The sequence below is a fragment of the Equus asinus genome, chromosome 5 (genome assembly GCF_041296235.1).
Source record: "Equus asinus isolate D_3611 breed Donkey chromosome 5, EquAss-T2T_v2, whole genome shotgun sequence".
Lineage (NCBI taxonomy): Eukaryota > Metazoa > Chordata > Mammalia > Perissodactyla > Equidae > Equus > Equus asinus.
The window spans coordinates 29,291,081-29,303,378 of NC_091794.1; the positions used below are offsets into that span (position 1 = coordinate 29,291,081).

General features: G+C 45.0%; 1 long non-coding RNA gene across 10 annotated transcripts in view; it reads left to right on the top strand.

Annotated features, from left to right (window-relative positions):
• LOC106832569 (uncharacterized) overlaps nt 1–12,298 on the top strand; it is a 166,926-nt gene that overhangs the window by 143,275 nt on the left and 11,353 nt on the right. For 9 of the 10 annotated variants that reach the window (XR_011503227.1, XR_011503226.1, XR_011503228.1 and 6 more), the window contains 3 exons: nt 839–940; nt 4,825–4,956; nt 5,774–5,868. This is a non-coding gene — a long non-coding RNA (uncharacterized lncRNA). The remainder of the gene's footprint in view (nt 1–838; nt 941–4,824; nt 4,957–5,773; nt 5,869–12,298) is intronic. The other variant, XR_011503231.1, reaches the window with a different exon arrangement.

Here is a 12,298-nt window from a genome sequence, read left to right on the forward strand (position 1 = left end):
TTGGAACATTCTGTATTCAAACTTTTATACTCTACATTTTCCCATGCCATTAAAATTTTTGAAAACATAGTTTAAATGGCTGTGTAATACTCCATTATATTGATGAACCATCATTTATTTATCAATTTCCTTATTAGACGTGTAGGCTGCTGTCAATTTTTTCGCTATTACAAAAATTATTACAATGAGCAGTTTTTATACATATATCTACACATCTATAAGTCTACATATCTGATTATTTCCCTGTGATGTATTCATGGAATTTAAATTACCATCCAAGGGGTACGGAACTTTGAAAGTCCTTGGTTTGTATTACCAAATTGCTGTCAGAAAGGTTTATGTTTTCTAGTCCCATCAGTGGAGAAGAATGCCTGGTTTATCATTCCTACATTCATTATCTTTTTCAATATTTATAAATTTGATTAGAGTACACGAGTTTTAGTCTTTTACATATTTCTTTAATCATTAATGAGCTCAAACATTTTAATATATTTCTTAGCAACTTTATTTCTTCTCTGAATTATCTGTTTATGTTTTTGACCATTTTAAACAATGGAAGCGTTAGTATTTTTCTGTTGATGTGCTACTCATGCATTATTGAAGGCTTTAAAGGCCATTTTAAAATCACCTGCGTATTTTTTTATGCCACATCATCCATAGCCACCTTAGAAGAAAGACCAGTCCCAGAGGCATAGAGCAGTTCCTTCAAAGATGACCTCAGTTATTTTGGGTTGTTGAATAATTTCTTCCTTGGGTAAAAATGCACGAGAAAATGTGCGTGCAGTTTTTTCGTCAGCACACTTACTTTCTATTAAGTGGATATTTTGTGCTGAAACAGATTCGCAGATCCACCAAACCAGACGATGCTGCTGGCGGAAAAATGTGCACGCTCTGGTGTTCGTGCAAGAATGAGAAGACCTCTGTGGCGCAGTGGCAGGAGGTCAGACCATCCATTGAATTTTCTTTCTTTTCCTTCCTTCCCTCCTCCCTGCCCTCCTTCCTTCTCTTCTTCCTTCCTGTGTCTTTCTTTTTACTTGTTGTAGGTCTAATGTGTCAGGAATGGCTTGACTCGTTAGATGATACATATTTTTCAGAAAGTCTCTATTTTATCTATTTTCCTCAGATAATATAGATTCCTGAAAGCATTGAAAGCATAAAGACTTTTTTTTGAAATCCATTCATAAGATGCACAAGAAGAATTCATCACAGAAACTTGAATCAATCTTTAAAAAAAAACAGGCTTCAGGGGCTGGCCCCGTGGCCGAGTGGTTAAGTTCGCGCGCTCCGCAGCAGGCGGCCCAGTGTTTCGTTAGTTCGAATCCTGGGCGCAGACATGGCACTGCTCATCAGACCACGCTGAGGCAGCGTCCCACATGCCACAACTAGAAGAACCCACAACGAAGAATACACAACTATGTACCGGGGGGCTTTGGGGAGAAAAAGGAAAAAATAAAATCTAACAAAAAAAAAAAAAAAAACAGGCTTCAGCAACTCCCTTGAGATGGGGCTTAGCATTATCTTGATTTTACAGATGAGGCTCAGAGAAGTTGAGCAATTTGCTCAAGGTCAACAGCCAGTAAAACAACAGCACCAAAACTTGGACCCAGTTCTGCTGATGCCAAAGCGCATACTCCATCTATACCACTCAGCTAGCCTAGTTAGTTATAGTTCTTAATTATGTATGATCAGAAAACCCGTAGCACATGCATGAGGCAGGCCCTGCTGGGGACAGGGCACAGTGGTGGGACATTGGCCAGAGTATTGGACTACCGGTCTAGGAGAGTCAGCAAACTCATAGATGAGAGAGAATCCTTAATGGAGGCCAGAGTGACTGTCTTCCTGACAAAATGGCCAAAGGGGAAATTGGTCACATTGATATAGAAAGGAAATGGTTAGTGAAAGGAATTAGGCAGTTCCTTTCCCTACTGAAAGACTTCAGGAGCTCCACGTGTGTGAGTCTGTTTCAGCGTCATTGTGAAAGGCTGTGGCATTTCTAGGACTACGAGGAAGAACAATGGGCCCCAGGAAGATGGAAGTGACCCCGGTGAAGCTCTGTCAATGTGTAGCAATAAGGCCCCAAAAGTCAGGGGAATGAGCTTCAGGTGTGGTGGGACTCGAACAGGAGGAAGGCGTGCCAGTGGATTGACAGGGGAATGGATGCTCCCTGTTTCATATGGCAGCCTCTTTCATGAGGTGTGTGATGAGTTATTTCCATTAACTGAGCTCCCCATCATGACTGCAAACAGTGCTCTCGGGAACCGGGACGTGGATGAGAGGAAGGAGCGCTTTCTGGTGGGGTGGAATAGATCCTCTAAGACGGTGGCTTTCATACTTTTTTGGACTGTGACTCGCAGTGAGGAGTACCTTTCCTATCACAAGCCAGTGACACACACATATGTATGAAACTGAAGCAATATTTCATGATATAATACTTGCCCTTATATGCAAGATACACTCTGATATTTTCTATTCTCTTCTATTTCATTTGAGCAAAAGTGCTGGTACCTCTTGCTAAATTAATTTCTCAGTCCATTAGAGGGTCATGACTTATTGAGTGAAAAATCACTGTTCTGAGTTGTACCGTGTATCAGCAAAACAGAATGTCCACAGAAGGCATCATTTGGGCTCTTAATAGCCATCATCGACAGAAAGTTACATATAGAGTTTTTTCCAAGGAGAAGAGATAAAATATAGATCTTTTAATTCTGGTTAACCTCTATCCTTCTAGCCTGCAAATAACGTCCACTGTGGTGGATTTGGGATTGTCCAGAATGTGACTGTGTAAGGCTGGGATTGGAAGCCCGTTCTGAATATGTGCCTGAGTACCACGTCGGTTCAGCCGTGCTGAGCCTGAACTAGGCGTCCTCCCTCACAAGCTTCCCAGGACCCCTTGGCTGTGCACACAAAGAGAAGCCGGCTTTTCTTGTTTGCGCCTTTGCTCCTTCCTATTTGATTGAATTTGAAGAGGAACTGTTTGCCTTTGGCTGCACATCCTGAATCATAATCAGGATGCTGCTGGCACAGAAAACCTGCTCCCACCCTTGCCTGAAATAACTGAACAGGGAAGTCGAGATCCTCCCCTCTCCAAACTTAAAGAAAGAGGCTCATAATTTATGGAGTGCTGGCAAAGCATCAAAAGTCAATCCAGTCACTTACAGTAAAATCAAGGAGGGCGGAACAATGAATATAAAGTGAGATTCAAACACCTCATTAAGGGAACAAAGTGTCCAGTTGACACCAGATTAATGATGCTTACATATTTGTAAGCCAGAGTCCAGTGGCCTTCTGAGAGACTTCCTTGTCCGCGGGATATGAAAGGTATAAAGCCACACCCTCAGCTTTTTCAGTCTTTCAACAAATATGCTTTGCTGAAACCATCTATCAAGCATGGTGCTACTAAGGTATATTGGTTTCTTAGGGCTGCTGTCACAAATTACTATAAACTTGGTGGCTTAAAGCAACATAAATTTATTCCCTCATAGTTCCAGAGGCCAGAAGTCTGAAGTCAAGGTGTTGGGAGGGCCAGACTCCCTCTGAAGCCTCTAGAGAACTTTCCTTGTTTCTTCCAGCTTCTGGTGGCTCCAGATATTTCTTGGCTTGTGGCTGCATCACTCCAGTCTCTGCCTCTGGCTTGGAGTGACCTCCTTCTCCTCCCTGAGTGTCTGTCTTCTGTGTGTCTCTGATAAGGGTACTTGTCATTGGATTTAGGGCCCGCTTGGACAATCGAGGCTGATCTCATCTGGAGATCCATAATTTAATTGCATTTGTGAAGACCCTTTTTCCAAATATGATCACATTCCTAAGTACTAGGAGTTAGGACTTGGTCATATCTTTTTGGGGGCCACCGTTCAAGATCCAGAGGGTACAAAGTTGAAAAGGACAGGATTGTTGTTCTCAAGGAGTTCAGGCTAGTAGGGGAGACAAATAGTTAAATAACTATATCAAAAGAATAACTGCATCCAAAGCTGCGTTCCAGGTGCTGAGGGATCTTAGAAGAGATTGTACTGGGAGCTGATGCCGAGGTTGTGGTGGGGCAGAAGTAGGGTGTGTGTTTTTTTTAACCTTTGAACTCTACAATTTCCTGGCATCTAGAAATCACTATAGAACGTCATCAGGTTGAAAAAACAAGTCCAGTTTGAATAGTGAGGATTAACACCGGCCCGGCCAGATCTGTTGGGTCTGGCTGAGTTCAGCTAACCCTTTTGGTTGCCTCGAGGTTTTGGAGAGTCGGCAGGAAAAGGCGAGAAAGCCGAAGCCCATGAATTGGTTGAGATTTTTGATGGCTATATTTCTGAGAGGTCAAGAGCTGGATGCCATGAAATGGGTCATTGGCTTTCTCTGTGGCAGAGAATGGGGAAGAGGACCGCTTGCATCTGCCATCCATCCCAGGTCGGAGCGTGTGTGCCCCTGCAGGGCCACCTCGGGCCAAGGCTGTTGCCCCACTGAGATCTCCTCCTCTGCTCCAAGGCCTTGGGCCGGATGTTCTGTCTGAGCCTGGTGTGGTGGGGGAAGGCAGCTACTGCCCCAAGACACGCTAGAGAGAAAAGACAGAACTGTTACTCACTTCTTTTTTGGGACAGCATTTTTACAAGCTTTGCAGAACATCACCTGCAGCTTTTTACATTCTCCTGGGACTTTACCTTCTTTCTGATTGTTTATTATATTAAAAAGGTTCTTGGTAATGGCTATTATGGAATTATTGTTAATGTTCTTGTGCATAATATGCTTGTTGTGAAAAATGTCTTTATGCCTTTTTTTTTTTTAAAGATTCACCCTGAGCTAAAATCTGTTGCCAATCTTCCTCTTCTTCTTTTTCCTCCCCAGAGCCCCAGTGCATGGTTGTATATCCTAGTTGTAAGTTCTGGTTCTTCTATGTGAGCTGCCGCCACAACATGGCAACTGTCAGATGCGTAGTGCAGTTCTGAGACCAGGAAGGGAACCCGGGCCACTGAAGAGGTGAGAGCACTGAACTTTAACCACCAGGCCATCAGGCTGGCTCAGACGTCTTTATTCTTAAGGAGCGCATGCGGAAGTGTTTATGGGTGATATGTGATAATGTCTACAATTTTCAAACACTTCAGTGACCATATGGGCACATAAACCTAATAACACAAAAATGTTAAGAATTGCTAGGTCTAGGCAGAAAGTATATGGATGTTCATTGCTCTATTCTTTCACCTTTTCTCTATGCTTGAAATTATTCATAATAAAAAACTTGAGATAGATTTGGAGAAGAAAATTCTTGAAACAGAGTTTGTTGACCTGTGTTTCATGGGCTCCGGCGGGAGAGGTGGATGGGTGTCGGGGACCAGGAAGCTTCTAAATTTACATGTAAACTTTTGTGCTGTGTGTGTGTGTGTGTTTCTTCCCTCTTTGTGGGGAGGGATTTATTGTTTGTGCTTCTCCTCTCATTCTCAAATGAGTCTATGACTGCCCCCCACAAGGTTAAACATCCTTGCTTAAAGCTTGAGATAAATTTGCATGCATTATACTTTTTGTAAATCGATGCAAACAGAGGAGCAGAGTCTGTTGCTTATGTATCATTAGTATTTTGTTGCAAAATTTAAATTAGATTATAAAACTAATTTGGATTCTACTTTCCCGTTATCTTCATTAACTGATTTCTTGATTTTTCTTAATTAATTCTTTTCCTATCATAGTTGAATTCTTATACTCTTTTACAAGTTTAAAATATTGGTTGCTAACATGAACAAATCTGTTTTCCTTTGCACTAATTTAAAACTGAAATAATAATTTTGGTATCCCTTTCTAGGTTATAAAAATAACACAGACTCACTGTATACAACTTGTAAAATACAGAAGTGTATAAAGAAGGAAATAAAACTACCATTAACCCGTGCTCCAGAGGTAACCACTAATAGTATTTTGATGTATTTCTTGCTTTTGGTATTTATGCACCTGTGTGTATGCATATGTATATGTGAACAAAGTTGGATAAGACTGAATGTGCAGGTTTATATTATGCAAAAAGAACACTTTAAACTTATATACTTTTTGATGCTTCCCCAATTTTTATAAAGAAGCATTTAAATGGATTTCTTCTGTCTTTGTATTAAATATGGTTGCTCAAATCCACGCTTTTAGGTTTTAGTGAAGATACCTTTCCCTTGAAATCTATCTCTTCTGAGTACTTACTACCCTCAGTAATATTAATTATGTGAAGTGCCTCACGTTACAATATATTTTGCCCCATTGAGTTGCCCCTCTGAGATGGGTAAGAAAAATTTTTTTTTTTGCTTTTTTTGGCAAGGAAGATTGGCCCTGAGCTAACATCTGTTGCCAATCTTCCTCTTTTTTTTCCCTCCCCACAGCCCCAGCACATACTTGTATACCCTAGTTGTAAGTCCTTCTAGTTCTTCTATGTGAGATGCTGTCACAGCGTGGCTTGATGAGTGGTGTGTAGGTCTGTGCCCAGAATCTGAACCAGTGAACCCTGGGCCACCGAAGTGGAGTGCGTGAACTTAACCACTTGGCCATGAGGTTGGCCTCAGAAAACATTTTTTTTTAAAGTCCATGCTGGTTATTGAGGATGGAACCAGGACAGACTTAACCCCAAACTGTTGGAAATCTGGCTGGTTGCAGTTGGGGTGGAGAGATTTGAATAAAACTCTTATTCGTGCGTGCACTGGTGTGTGTATACAGGTTTGATATTTGGTGAAATCAGAATAGGGCCAAGAAATCATGCTATGGCTGCCTGCATGAGCCTCCTTCCCAGGGGCCAGGAGGTTGCTGACCTTCTGAGCCATAGAGACCTCACGGGAGCAGAGGAGAGAAGAGGAGCCCCAAGAGGGAAAGCAGAGTTGATGGGGCCTGGAGAGATGGGCAGTGCGACACTTGTCCTACTCTGACTTTCCTTGGTGCTTGGTGAGGCCCTCATCAGATTTGATTGGAACCAGAGTTGTTTGTTTACTTACGTTAATATATGGTGTAAAGCACCAACAAAGCATCTTGCACTTAATCGGCAGAAAATGAATCCTATAAGACGGTACCTTCATGGGAGGCATTTGTGTCGTTCAGCAGTAAATTAGAGCATGGGGCTAGGATCCAGACAAACCCTGTGTAGGTTCTTGAGTTTGGCCTTTATTAGCACTATGACTTGAGGAAACTTGGTTAATGCTTCTAAACCCATTTTCTTACCTGTGAAATGGAGCAAGTAATAGTTCCCATCTCATTGGGATATTGAAAGGATTAAGTAAAAACATTCCTGTAGTAGTGGCTGATATTTGTCAGGGGCTGATCTCATTCCTAGAACTGATCTAAGTGCTGTGGCCCTGACCATCTTATTTCATTCTTAGGACTCTGTGAACTGGGTGCTAGCATCCCCATTTTGCAGATAGGGAAACTGAGGCCTAGAGAAGTTGAGTAACATGCCCAAGGTCACAGAGCCATTAAATAGGAGAACTGAGATGTGAACTGAGGGAGCTGAGTCCTCTCTCTGCTATCTTTACATCCCACTTTGCACAGCACCTCGCCCCTAGCCATCCCCTCATGAGGCGTTTGTGTGACTACACACCTGGGGAAGGCCCGCTGACACCTACAGGATTGTTCTTCCAGGTTGTTAGTTAGAAGGGCGTGAAATGTATTCCTGTTGTGGAAGAGAAAATGTGATTGTTTAGAAAAGACACCCATTCTGGGAGGCTGATGTTCAGTCCTTTGAAACAGGAGCTTTAAAAACTCATGTTGGAATAAGCTTGTGGGAGAAGGGTTGGTCTGGTGAAGATTTCTGCTGTTCCTTCTTCCAATCAGCTGCTGAGTTGGGCTGCCGCCAGACTGATGACTCTTCCCCCGCATGCAAGAGGGTGAAGCAGGAGGGTGTTACCGGGAACCGAGACCTGGACAGGCTTGCAGGGCTGGGCACCCAGCCGAGTCACACCCAAGTGGTGGGCGCTTGCCAGCTTCGGGGCTAAGCTCTTGCCCCTGTGAAGCTGGGCAGGGCGGGCAGCTCCTTGCTTGCTGATTCTCTTGTCTCCCAGGGCAACAGCCTGGAGCAGACTATGGTCACCCGTGGGAATGCTCCTCTTGAGTCAGCGAGGCCTGCAGTGGCCCTGGCCCAGGGTGTGGCTGTGTGTTCCTTTGGGCCCTGCACAGATGGCCTTTATCTCAGAGGATGTCACTGCACCATCACGGGTTAAGGGCTGGAGCTGTAGGACAGAAGCTGCTTGTTTTGAGCCCTGTTAAGTCCCCAGAAAGTATCAACTTTTAGGCCTTTTCATTGGGCTGCTGCTGTATGCATAAAGTGTTTAAGTTGGGGACACTTTAAGTCTGTTAGGAGATCCGTGCACGGCCATCAGAAAGAGACCAGAGACCGTGGTTCTAGAATCAACTCTTTTTTCTGATTTGTTGTATAAATTGGGAAGACCGCTTTCTCTCCTCTAGGCCTCAGTTTCCGCATCTGGAGAATTAAAATAACTCCTGTCCTGCCTGTATCTCTAGATTATGCTGAGAACCAAAGGGGAGGATGAATGTAAAAAGGGTCAGTAAATGGCAGAGTGTTGCCCTAAGGCCAGGAGCCATTTCTTTTCATGCTTTGGATATTACAGCCCTGGCTCCTTCTGGTTGTTCTCCTGTTTGAAGAGTCTGGCCACGGCCAGCCTTAAAGGACTGGCATTTGATTTCATGAAGAGAGGTGGCTGGATTGCTGACCTGAGATGCCAGCAGGGATATGTAAGAAACGGGAAGAGCTTGGAGAGCCAGTGTTGGAGGCCGTGGGATCCAGGCACCCCCACCCAGTCTGGGAGCCTCCTTCCATTTCTGCCTTCCCTGCACTGGGGTCTCATTTGATTAAGGGGAAATGAAGGTTTCTCCATCAGGGCCCCTCAGTCTTCTGCGGTACTCTTTGGGAACTCTTCTGTTTTGGCGGCACACGTTGGGGGTGATCCACCATGATGAAAATGTCTTTTAGGACTGTCGTGCTAGATCTTTCTCCATAGAGATAAGCCTTTGAGGTGCTGTGAAGCTCCACTCCCCTCTGGTTTTGCTGGGAGGGGAGATGGCCCACATTTGTCATTCTGGTTTCGGACTAGCCCCCTCTTTCATGTTTCCTGTTCCTTCTTTACTCTGTTTGTTGCTCTTGGCACGAGAATTTGTGTGGATTTGTTCATAACAATTACCCTCTGCCTTGAGAAGCATGTGGAATGTTTTAGGGGTATTTTCACAAAGTCCTGGGCCATATTTTTATGGCTGGAAATTAACCAGAGAACTGCAAAAATATAGGCTTGCTTATTCAGCTTTGCACCCCGAGAATAATTTCTTCTCGCCTCCTACTTCTATATTCTAGATCTTTGGGCCATATGTACTTCTTGGACTGGCTCCTTCCTCTCTACAGGACTTTGGGGTTACTTGTAGCTCCATGTTTTTATTGTCAAGTCTTCTGGTCCTTTTCTCACCTCCCAGCTATCATCATTCTCCTTGATTTCATTTTTTCTCACTTCAGTCCTCACCTCCTCCCCATGTCCCCTATTTCTTCCATCTTAGAAATCTCTCCTCTTTGAGGTGGAGGTGCCTGTCCACCCCAGTCTTTACCCCTGCTTCCTGGAAGGACTCATAGAGATCATGGATATTGGCTGGGAGCTGAGGTGGGTGGCCTTTAGTTACCTTTGAAATGGCTTTAGCCACTCAGACTACCATTTCTCTTGGGAAATGAATTGACACAATGGAAAACTCCAGCAAACATCCTTTTGCTCAGCCATGGTTGTAAAGTCCTGGTTCATTTCCACGTTTTAATCATTCTTTTCAGACTCTGGCATAAAGACCTGTTTCTGGTGCCTTTTATTTTCTGATTTAAGAAGGTAAAGCCTGGGGAAAACTGAATCTTGAATGTGATTCTACAGAGTTCTGTTTGTTGCTCCATCATTCCCCATTAGCTGGGCATCCACTCAGTGACAGGCATGGGGTAGGCACCGAGGACAAAGGAATTGGTATGATGACTTCCTGCTCCCAGGCACTCGGAATCTAGTCAAGGAGACTCCCCTGTGACACATGGTCAGGGCCAAACAAGGTGACATGGGCACACCGAGGAGGAAGTCTTGAATTCTGCTTGAGTAGAGATGGCATGGGGCAGTGGTGAAGCCTTTTCAGCTGAAAAGGTGAGATTTCAGATGGTCTTAAAGTACATGATTTTACTAGGGAGACAAGGAATTATGGGCAAGGCTCAGCATTAGGAAAAGCGAGGGATGATGAGAGGAGTGGTATATTTAGGGATCAAGAACAGCCAGATACAGTGGATGCAGTGGAGGTGGTAGAAATGGAGGAGAGATTGGGGAGTCATCTTAGAGAGCCCTCGTAAAGGGCCTTGGGCACCATATGAAGACGTTTGGACCTTGCTGATGGGAATCATTGCTCTCTACCCCTACTCCATCACCTTGACCTTTCTGTAGGGCTTTCCTGCCCCCAACCCACTATGAGATACTCTGAAAGACCTGCGTGAGTTTGTGGGTTTCCGGCTACAAAATGAAGGACAAACAGAAATAGCCGGAGACCAACTACAAGGAGATGCACTGGAGGATTCTGTGAAAATCCAGATGAGAACTGCAGAGTGTCCATGAATCCAGCAGCCTCTGCCTCACGGACTGCGTGTCAGTACTGCCCCGCCACACCCAGTGACATGCACTTCTCCTGGTACTGGGGCCGCTTCCGGCTTGACTCCTGGCCTCTGCGGTCACCCATCACCTCCCTTACCAGCACTCATCCTCTCATTTAGAGTGGCCTGGACTGGGGCCTCATCACCCACACTCAGGGACTCCCCCCTAGGACACGCATGCCAGAGACGTGGCAGGATGGCTGAGGTGTGGCCGCGAGCCCCCGGGGAGGAAACGCTTACAGGAACACAGAGGTTGTGTGTGTCTCCACTGAGTTTGGGTCAGGCTCACCATTTCCTTACTATCAAGCGCAGCCCTTATTGCCGTCCTCGTTTGAGGAAACGGATTCGCATGGGCTAGGGAGGCCTGCCTGCTTTCATGTGAACTCAGAGGCTTCCTGCTCGCGGCATGGGATGGCTTCAGACATGTTTCTGCCGGTCTTTTGGCTGCACCTAGGTAGGGTCTCCTATTACCTCACCAGCTGAACATCTCCTGGTGTCATCCTCAGGGGCGCTGGGAGCTCTGGGATCCTCTCCAGCTTCCATCTCCCAGCGAAGAAGGCCTGCAATCCCAAGTCTTCCCTTGACTCTTGGCCTCCAAAGGTTTGGAGCAGCGTTTGCCTGAATGTTCTAGGTGTTTGGCAGACAAAAGATCTCAAAACCTTTGGGAAAACATTGGGTTGAGCGATCCTAAGCAGTTTAATTTACTGCAGGCCTTCTCGAGATCTCTAATTTGCTCTCTCTCTCTATACATATATTTTGCATCTCCCAGAGTGGGTAAGAGTATGAACAGTCCGTTTCTCACACTTATTTGACCAAGGCTCTCCTCATGCCCCACACTTTGCCATTGTAGAGGCTTTTTACCAGGGGAAAAGGAGCTCAACTGATGCCCAGCTTTGTCTGGAGTAGACCCTGAGGACAGCTACACTTTATCTCCTAGACTTTGGAGGGACTCATAATTAGGGTCAGGAATGCCCCAGCTTGTCTAGGGCAGTCTTGGCTTATATGCCTTACTCCAGTATAACTCCAATAGACTCCGCCACTTTTACTATCAAAAGTGCCCCAATTTGGGGAATAAACTATTTGGTCACGCTGACCGTATCTCATTGCAGACTCCAGAGCCCAGCCACTTGGCACTTTGGAGCCCAAAGGGCAGTTCATTGTGAGGCTTGCTTCTGCCCATCAGAGAGTCTGATGTCCCCCTTTGACTCACCACTTGCTCTCTGATAACCTCTGATATTTGCCGGTGGGTCCCGAATTCTTTCCCCTTTGCTCAGCCACCATATTTGGCTTGGTGAAATGCCTCACCTTCTCAAAAGTGGTTCTGCAAGGGGGTTGACAGAAAATCAGTGCCCCTAAGAAATGAGACCTTTTGTGTGAGGTGTCCCTTTACAATGCATGACTTTAGTTGTGGCATTTCTGGACCTCCTGTGCTCGTGCACTTTTGGACTCCGCATCTGCTGGTCTGCTGCTGAATTGTTGGCCTGTGTCATTCTTTCTCCTCCTCCTCCTGTCTCCTTTTTATTCCTGCTACTGGAACAGCCACCTTCCTGCTGTCAAAGGCTCTGAAGGAATGTGCATTAGAAAATATCAAGAAACCACTCTCCTTTAGGGGATGAGAGAAATGAAAGGAAAAATGCCAAGCAAGCCAGCCAGGAACCAAGTACCTGATGAATTAGGGACGTCACAGAATGTATTGAG